The following is a 9,411-nucleotide window of genomic DNA, read 5'->3' on the forward strand; positions in this document are numbered from 1 at the left end:
TGTGTGTGTGTGTGTGTGTGTGTGTAACTAAAAATAAATTATTGGCTTATATCTTTATAAAAGTTTTACTTCATAATACTCAATTGTCTGAAGAGAGCAGCAAGCTGATAGCTTTTTGAAGTCTATTTGGTAAGTTTAGGTATTTAAGACTTCCTTTTGGCATAACATCAGCTATGGACATTTTTCAAAAAAAGAGCTTGAAATTATCAATGGTTTCCGAGGAATTCATGTTCTGGCGGAAGACATCCTCCTAGTGGGTTATGGTGAATCTGTTGAAGGAGCGCAAGTAGACCATGACAGAAATCTGGAAAATCTAAAGAAAAGATTCATCAAGAAAATGTGAGGCTCATAAAAAAAAACCAACCTGTGCAAATTTGAAATCAAGTTCTACAGACACATGCTAACTGCAGAGGGAGTGAAACAGATCATTCAAAGGTATCTGCAATTCAAAACATGCCTCGACGAGAAACTAAAGAAGATGTATTGCTTTTCTTGGGTATGATTACCTATCTTTCCAGGCACATTTGCCTACTTTGAGTGAACCGTTGAGGAAGCTGACTCATAAAATCGAACATTTTGTTTGGAGAAACAAGCATTTCGTATGTTTTCAAAATATCAAGAATCAGATATCAACAGCAGCTCTCCTCTAATTCTATGACTCGACCAATCCATCAACAATCCAAAAAGATGTTTCGTCTTTTGCCCTCAGCTGTACACTTCTTTAAGATGAGGGATGAGATGCATACGCATCAAAAACTTTAAAAAGCACACAGAGAAATTATGCCCGGATCGAGAAAGAGTTGCTTGCAATTGTGTTTGTGTTTGATAAATATCTTTGTGGTAGATCCGGCATAATTGTGGAAAACGATCACAGTCCATTGGTCAGTATTTTTAATAAACCTCTGATGAAATGTCCAAAAAGACTTCAGAACATGATCATGACTCTCTCTAAAAATACACATCATGGTAAAGTACAAGCAAGGAAAGGACATGTATCTGGCTGATACTTTATCTCGAGCACCAGAGAGTTTAGAAATTCAAGAAAAAGTTTGATGACTAAAAAATTAACCGTCACTTGAATCAGTTTCATCAGACCAGTACAATTCAAGAACTTGACAGGAATTTATTATAACCATGTCACAACAGTAAAACTGTGACGCATCTATCAAGAAGAGGATTTCCTTTATTTCTTTCTTTATTTTGCTATGGTTCTTTTTAGTTAAAATACAGTGTCTGCCTCCTTTGGTGAACAGTGTGGTTTTAAGGGACAATGATACTTATCTGACAGGAGTAGTTGGGGAAATAGCTGTGATGCCATAATCCTTCAACACTGGGGCAGTCACAGCTGTATTCTAAAAGAATTTCAAAGCAGGGACCAGTGGCGGATTTCCCATTAGGCACGATAGGCAACTGCCTAGGGGCCGCAGGTCTAAAGGGGCCGCAAACCCCAAAAATAAAAAAGATTTTCCTCCTTTGATGGAAGACAAAACATGATTGTAAATACATTTTATATTGTTATTGACAATATAACCCAGGAATTAGACAACAGGTCAAAAATTTATTTTGAGGTTTTTGGTGTTTTGTATAACATGGACAAACTAAATGATGAAGAAATTCGTCAAAAAGCGTGTGGTTTGGTGTATAAATATTCCTCGGATCTCACATCTGAACTTGGGGAAGAACTGATCCATTTTAAAGCGTTTGTGGAAGAAGCTGAAGGTATAGAAGAAAACGCAAAAAACATCATTTACCTGCCTACTATTTAAACTTTATCAGGGAGAAACAACTGACAACACTCTTCCCAAACATTCATACTGCACTAAAAATCTTATTATGCATGATGTCTTCAAATGCATCGGGAGAACGGTCATTCAGCATTCTCAAACGTGTGAAGAATTACCTACGCAACTCAACCACTGACACCAGGCTGTCCAGCCTAGTTGGGTTTTCTGCAAATGCTGAACTGTTGAATGAACTGAATTTTGATGATATTGTAGACGAGTTTGCTGCATTAAAAGCTAGAAAAGTTGATTTGTAAGGAAATATAAAACATAAAACTATTCACGTAATCAATGTATAATGTCACTAATAAGATTTGAATATTATAAAGTGTACAAAGCCACTAACTTAGTTTTGATTGTAAGTCCCAAACTTTTTTTATTTTGTGTAGTTCTGTTTTTTAGGTAGGGGGGCCGCAAGTTAACATGTGCCTAGGGGCCGCTAAGGTCATAATCCGCGACTGGCAGGGACAGTTGACTTTGCACTGATCTATAAGAACCTTGGGTCAGACGTTATGAGATTACAATAATGGGTCTTGGAGGCCATATAGTTTAGTTTCTCTGAGCTGTCGCATAGAATAGAATAGAATAGAATAGAATAGAATCTTTATTCACCACAAGATATTCCATAGAATACATAGGCAAGTCATGTAACTATGAGATTAATATTTCTACACACAAGCCATTGTTTACATAAATATAACCTAAGCCAATGGACTATTTTAAGACTACAGTAGGCCCTATAATATAAATAACAGCAATATAGTAATTACAATACTAGTAAATATTTTAATCAAAATAGCATTTTATAAATTACAACAGGCCTAACTTAAACATTATAATAAACAACACATTGGACATTACAATAAATAGATATTATTTTACTTAAACATATATTTGTTTAGCACAAAGTGACAAAAGATTCTTTGAAAGCGTCAGGTCAGGCTAAAATCCAATTCGGACCAACTCTCAGAAAGAAATTCTTCCACTTTATAAAACGGATTTTTTTAATAAAAAATTTATGATACAGATTTTAAATTTATCATTTTCTAAATTCTTGACTGGGTCGGGTAACTTATTCATTAATCGGCTTGATATAACTATGGGATTTCTTTCACTTTTTAATAGCCTATTTTGTGGTAAATTAATTAAATTTGCAGATCTAGTATTGTGGGAATGAATGGAGCTTCTTGTATGTACCTTGTCTAAATTAGCTCTCAAGTACATGAGACACTGAAATATGTATAGGGAATGTAAAGTCAATATTCTTAAGCATAGTAAGTATTTGGTAGCAAAATCATAAAATACATGATCTGGTAATAGTAAAAACCAGAGGTTTAATTAAGAAAGGGGAAGAGTGAATACAATACCCTTTACAAACAGCCCTAAAAGATTTTTAAAATGTATGTGTAACAAACATTCAACTTGTTTCAAATACAGCAGTTAAATGTTTTACTTTGAATTAGTCTTATTTAATTTATTAACATATAGATTTATAAAATTCCCCACAGTGTAGTGTGCTTTTCAATCAGAGTCATCTTCATCCCCCAAAGCCAGCTCCTAGTCACATTACTGGTCAAAACTGTGAGTGTGAGCACTGTAAGACAACCCTGTAGTGGCAGTGTACATGCTACTGGACAAAACCTGGAAATCTCCTCCTCTGTAAATCCAGGAATTGGTGGGCTTTGCAAATGAACAAATGTTATTTATTAAATCTTATTGCAATCCACACAAAACTGTTTTAAAACGCAGACCGTGCTCCTTGTTTTTGTTTGATACCATCAACCCCATTGTCGGGGCCTAATTAGAAACTTTCATCGTGTAAATAAATAGGGTGAACAATTTCATCTGGCATAGACTTCTCTCAGCACTCATTCATCTTTTATCAAGACTCATTTCCTCATATTTGTATCTTCTTTCCTTAAGGTAAGAATTTTTCCAAATAATATTCGTAATGACTCAATTGACATTATAAAAGAGCAGAATTTATTGAGGTGATGCTAAAGAAATGTACGGTCCTGTCTTTTTAGTAGATTGACTGACCAAAGGGTGCACTCAGAACCATCTTACTGTTTTATACCAACTTGAGATGTAGGTACATTATAGCAAATATGTTTCCAAGATAAATCAGAGGCTGCATTTCAACACCACAATCATAGTTCATTTACCAAACTAGAATAGCGACAGGTCCTATATATACAACCCTTCTAACTAATTCCATACTGCTTCGGACAGATGATTTTCTGTCTGCAGCATACATCTCAAACTGTATACACTTAATGATTATAAAAGATAATTCTTCCGGCTCAGTTTGAAGAAATAGGTAAATTTTGTGACAACTGAAATATTAATAATTGCTTATTTCTAATGGCATCTACGTGCAGAGACATATCCAGGGGGGGATGGAGTTTGGGAATTGTAACACCCCTATTGATAAAAAATATCCAAGGTAAGGTTTAACTTGAGTTAAAGTATAATTTTACTTGTAACCAAACCATGTCTCATGGTTCAGTTTCAGTTTTGCTATTTTATTTGTAACAGCTGACATACAGTTTAACACAAAAGTTGCACTTTGAATTTTCTTTAAGAGAACTGTAGGAGTTGAGAAATATAATAAAAGCCAGCTGTCATACACTTTCCGCACTTCAAGTGAGAAATACGTAGTGAAGCTGCAGTTTCAACCAGCTTGACTTTTGCTGTGAAAGTTTCCTTACCTAGTAGAGCCATTATGTGTACAACGCTGAAGATGAGCCAGACAAGCCAGTGTCCTGACCAGTCAAACATCAGAGAGAGCCCATATGATGGTGTTTATAGCGCAGTGACTTCAGGACCCAAGAAGGAGTGCATAACCATACCTTCCCTTTCAAGAAGGGGTGAGTGATGACAGAGCCCATCTCCTGGTGTCTGAAGTAGAGGCAAGGAGTCAGTGTGAGACACATCAGGGACAGGTCATTAAGTTGTTGTCGAATTACCGAGGTGTGTAGCAGCCATGGTTGGGGAAGACAGCAAGCGTCACAGAGAACGCGTACCAGAGGTGAGAAGCTGGTAAGGTGCGATGTCATAGCAGGCCGTGACAGTGCTACGGTCAATCTTAGATCTTACAGGACTAATATTTGTTGTGGAATAAAGTAATTTAATAGGTAAAGTGAGTGTTATTCGTGGGACTTTTCCTTCACGGCCAAGCTGCCCCTTCCCCAGCTCAACCCAGGAAGACTACTAAAGGTGAGTACATCACAATATAACGAAATACTTTATAACACATTTGTATGACAATCGTAACATCAATTACCTGTTATTTTTTTATATTACTATATATTATAATAATGATAACGTCAACAAAAAATGTAATCAAAAATATTTTTAAAGATTATTATATGAATGACGTAAGTTAATACAGGGTCGAAATTTGTAATAAAAATATAAATGACGATAGTTTTTAACTTTGTCTAGTGAATAAAACATTTATTTTCATTATGTCCATTATTATTGTTCTCTCAATAATTTTGTGTTGAGATTTGACATGTTTTAATTATGCTGTAGATGGAGCTTATATTGGTCACTGTTAAATTACATGAAAAACAAAAAACCAATATTTAATACTTTTTTATTGTTTTGTGAGGCCTTTCGATATCAAGGATATTTTCTATGATGTGTCTGAAGATGATATCGAAAGGCCTCACAAAACAATAAAAAAGTATTAAATATTGGTTTTATGTTTTTCATGTAATTTATGTTTTAATTAGTGTACCGATTATTGACTATTCTGTTATTAAAACAAGTTTTATGATAATGTATTTTGTAATTAAAGTGTATGATTTTAAGTAATAGTATAAAATATAGACACTTCTTTACTACATAGAATATATTCCTATGAAGGGAGAATTGTAAGCCATGTTCAACTAATAAATAATACCCAGAATAAGTTGCATCAATTTTAATGAAGTTATGATAGCTGAGTATTTACTAATGAAGTGTAATTTTCAAACAAATTGTAAATATTTCTATTGAATGCGACATAACAGAAAAATGAAATGCACTACTCAATATTTAGCAACAATAACACAGACGTTTTTTTCACACTAAAGAAATCTCATAATATGAATCCCGGTCAACCGGCAACTTGTTGCTAGATCCCTAAAAGCGGAAAAACTTTGAGTCTACAGTAATATAAAGGTCAGTACATGTTAGGATGCTGAACTCAAAATTCTAGGTATGCAAAAATTGCATCAAGTAAACTTAAATCCTTGGTTGACCTTGTGGTTGAAATAAAGCAAATTAAATGGAGACAACCCAGATTTTATTTTGGCTAATATCTTGATTTGGTACATCATCATCCGAATAAATAATTCTGCAGGTATTTTATGGTATAACAATTTCAGGTCTTTTTTATATCTTGATAAAATATGAATTAGTTTTTTCAAGTAACTGCCAATAAAGAAAGGTAGCAGCATTGTTAAAATAGTTTGTGCATATGTTGCTAAGATAGTGTGCATTACATTATCTTTGTAAACATAAAAAAATGAGGTTGTTTAGAATAATACTTTAAAACCTTTTAGAGAAAGATTTTTGTTAGAAACAATCTCAGTATACAATAAGATGTAAAATTACAATAGTTTTGTAACAGTTACATGTGACAATTCAGAAAATATATCCAATGTTCATTTTGGGATTCGTAAATAAATAAATATACTGTAGCTGCATGCTGTGATATTAAAATTAAGTATTTTATCAAAAAAAGTATTGAGTTGTGTAATGACTTTTCAACAAAAGACGACTGTAAAAATTTTTTGGGAAAATAATATAAGTAATAGCATCTTTTAAAGATATTTATACTAAAAGAATTGAATACTTTTTCAATGTTAAATTGTATTTGCATGGTAATAACAAGGATATATTACCTTAGTAATGCTAGAAAAACTGAATAGAGACTCGTTCTTGTGATAAAGAATGTTTCTCTGTAATAAAAATTAAGCTTTGGTTAATACTTCGTCTTTCCTTGAGCTTTGGGTTTTACTTTGTTAATATCTGTCTCTTTTTGAAGAAAATTCAAACTTTTCCTTACTATGAAATAATCCTGTGAAACAGGGATTAGCTGCAAGTTATAATGCTGTGTACATGTACTTTGATGTTAAAACATTTATACTTTTTTAAATTAATTGAGTTTCATTAATGTAATCAAAATAACAATGCATGTGCTAGGTACAGGCACTGCTTTTCGAATAATAGCTTATTCAATATCTTTAGGGATAGGAAGTATTTCAGTTCACATCATATAGAATAGCTACCATATGTAGAGAGTGGAGATATTTTAATACTCTAGGTCTCACCCAAACTACCTAAAAAGTATGGAAAAATTCAAACCCTACAATGGTTTTCCTAAATATTAATGGGTTGGTTTGCAATTGGTTAGCTCTGACAAATTTATACGTTGTTATTCACATAGACAAACCCAAAATATTTAGGGTAATTTTTCATTATAATTTTAATTGGAATAGATTGTGTAACAATAGCATGTCAAAATATGTACTAATAATTAGTTTTAACACTCCCAGCATCACTTTGGCAACTGCAGCGTCGGACATTCTTCTGTTGATCTTAACCCTTTCAGTGCCAACGTCCGACTACACGGACGTACATAAAATGTACAAGAAGAGCTAGCGTCCGACTACAAGGACGCATGTAAATTGTGCAAGAAGAGCCAGCGTCCGACTACACGGACGTGTTTGAAAATATTCATAAAAAATACAAAAAATATCTAAACAATCCTAATTTTGTTATAATTGTATTTATAAAGATATAAACTAATAAAAAACATTCAGTTGAATGTATTTCCATTACATTAGTGTTATAAATAAAACAAAATACAAGTGGCTGTGGACGTCGCTAGTCTGAGTCAGCTGTCGTCTGTTGTTTACTAACCAACTACGCAGTTTCGCCGATTGCGCCGAGCTAACTTGTTGTTTCGTTTATTGTTGTAAAATGTTAACAAAGAAGCGTAGTGCATCACCTCTTAGTGAAAACACTGTACGGAGAGTGTTAGAAGACGATAGTGATGTTGTTGTGAGTAATTTTATAAAGTGAAAAACAGTGTTTAGCAAGATGTGCGAAAAATCCAAATACGCGTTATTTTTGAAAAACAATGATAAAACCTTTATTTTTGAAGATAGATGTAAAATCTTTTGTGTATGTGTTCAAAAGTATGTGGAGGTTCAAATACATACTCAATTTATGGAACAAGGATTTTTTACTGGCCTTATATTTACACCAAACTGAAAAATTCATCATAAAATTTTATGTAAGTAAAAGTTTTTCTGGTTTTATATTTTTAATGCATGTTGTAGTAAATTTATTTTTCAGTATTAATTTAAAGCACATTGTTTAGAGCAAAACAAAACAAAAAGTAACAATTTTCATCAATAAATAACAAAACTGTGACAGTTTTTGCAAACTGCTGAAAAATTGGCAATTATAGCCTGGCTCTTCTTGCATGAGCATATGGCACTATGCTTGGCATTTCTTGCACGCGCACTAGGGAGAATGTTTGGCACTGAAAGGGTTAAGGTGAGAAGCTGATAGATTTGTGTATAAGCAGTAGTCTTCTACTGACGATGTTTCCGCTGAATTCGGGCTTGAGTGGTTAGTGGTCAATAGAATGGTACACCTTTTCAGAAAAACGGACTAGAAAATCCTTATTTATATCTTCCTTTACTCACTAATTTGCTCTGCTTGTTTGTGAAGACTGGGAGATTTCCTGACTGAGAGAATTCCTTGATATGAGAAGAATATGCCCCTTACACTTCTGATAACTTAAAATCAGAGAATTCCACTAAGAACGTCAGTGCTCAGAAAAATTTTTGAAAGAAGCCACTTGTATCCTTGGATACAAATTAACATATTACAAATATTTAAAATTTCTCTCCATTAATTTCCATAGATATTTTTATTATAGAGATAATATAGTTAATTGTAGGAATCAAATTAGAGGTGAATTGTGTGATAGTCTTATAATTATTATACTATCTGTATTACTATTAAAAATTATAATACTATTAATCGACGTGTTCTGTATGTACTTGAAGTATAATTGTATTGGTACATTTTTTATATATTTTTAACTTGAACATTTACTGGTCCTATATTAACAGAGCTGATAGACAACAGATGTGGAGTAGGAAAATCATTGCAACAACTTGGGTAAAGCTTTCAAAGCCAGCCAGAAAGAATGGTATTTAAGTAACATTTAATGGTCCTGTGATGATTTAATATTTTACAACAGCTTAGTCAGTTTGATTTTTATAATTTGGTTAACAACAAATAATAGCATGATAAATGGAAAATAGTGTTTTCATTTGACAAAAATGAACTCAAATTTTAATATAGTAAAAGATTAGTTTGAGTGCAGAACTAATTATTAATCAAATGTGGAGATGATTATTTACATGTTTGAATTCTTTGTTTACAAGTTACGCTAAATATTATGTAGTATAATTAGTTAGTAAAAGTTATGGCAAAGAAAAACAGAATAGTTGAACGCGTGTAAATAACACAGAAGTACACTAGACCAAGTTTTGCATAACAGGCTTTGCTAACGATGTAATGAGGGACATTTCCAGATCTTGTTTTTGATTGTGTG

The sequence above is a fragment of the Homalodisca vitripennis genome, chromosome 5, assembly GCF_021130785.1.
Source record: "Homalodisca vitripennis isolate AUS2020 chromosome 5, UT_GWSS_2.1, whole genome shotgun sequence".
Taxonomy (NCBI): Eukaryota; Metazoa; Arthropoda; class Insecta; order Hemiptera; family Cicadellidae; genus Homalodisca; species Homalodisca vitripennis.